The 710-nt window shown below is 60.4% G+C and overlaps 1 non-coding gene across 1 annotated transcript; it reads left to right on the top strand.

Moving 5' to 3' along the window:
- The first annotated feature begins 355 nt into the window (after positions 1–355).
- LOC111734103 lies at positions 356–474 on the top strand. Its single transcript, XR_002778309.1, has one exon. It is a non-coding gene; the product is annotated as a 5S ribosomal RNA (ribosomal RNA).
- The last annotated feature ends 236 nt before the right edge of the window (positions 475–710 follow it).

The raw sequence follows: 710 nt of genomic DNA on the forward strand, positions 1-710 counted from the left end.
TGCTGTCATTCTGGGCATCACTTGAGTAACACATGAATGCATGTTATCATGAATAGTTATCATTTGTTGCCATCCAGTGTGTATCCTGGGAATAACTGATGAGTGTATGTTATCATGAGAAGTTATTTTTTTGCTGGCCAGTTTCGGGATTCGAGAGCGACCATCTAGATCTTCGGCACTGCCGCAAACCGGTAAGACTCATGATGCCTTAGCGCAGCTGGCGCCTCCTGGCCGCCTCCTCGCCTGTGGAACCACCGCGACCCGCCCCTCCACTAGGTGCGAGGGAGGCGCGGGCATTTCCAGCGCCTGGGAGGCCAGGCGAAAACTCTTGGGGAGGCAGGCGACAACTTCTACCGTCTACGGCCATACCACCCTGAACGCGCCTGATCTCGTCTGATCTCGGAAGCTAAGCAGGGTCGGGCCTGCTTAGTGCTTGGATGGGAGACTGCCTGGGAATACCTGGTACTGTAGGCTTTTGCCGCCCCCTCCTTTTGCCGCCCTCCAGCCAGGGTGCCCTTGAACGCCCCCGGGCCCTGCTCACTCGCTGGCTCGCTGGCTCGGGGGTCCTGGGCAGGCACCCGAGCCCAAGGGCTGCCCGCACGGCCGTGCGCCCAGCGCCACCATCCGCCTCCACCTGCTCTCCTGCAGCCAGCCCTGGACTGTTTTCTCTCTCCGCTTTGGGCACTTCCCTTCCTGGGCTCCGCGGGGTC

The sequence above is a fragment of the Pteropus vampyrus genome, unplaced genomic scaffold (assembly GCF_000151845.1).
Source record: "Pteropus vampyrus isolate Shadow unplaced genomic scaffold, Pvam_2.0 Scaffold786, whole genome shotgun sequence".
In the NCBI taxonomy this organism is placed as follows: domain Eukaryota; kingdom Metazoa; phylum Chordata; class Mammalia; order Chiroptera; family Pteropodidae; genus Pteropus; species Pteropus vampyrus.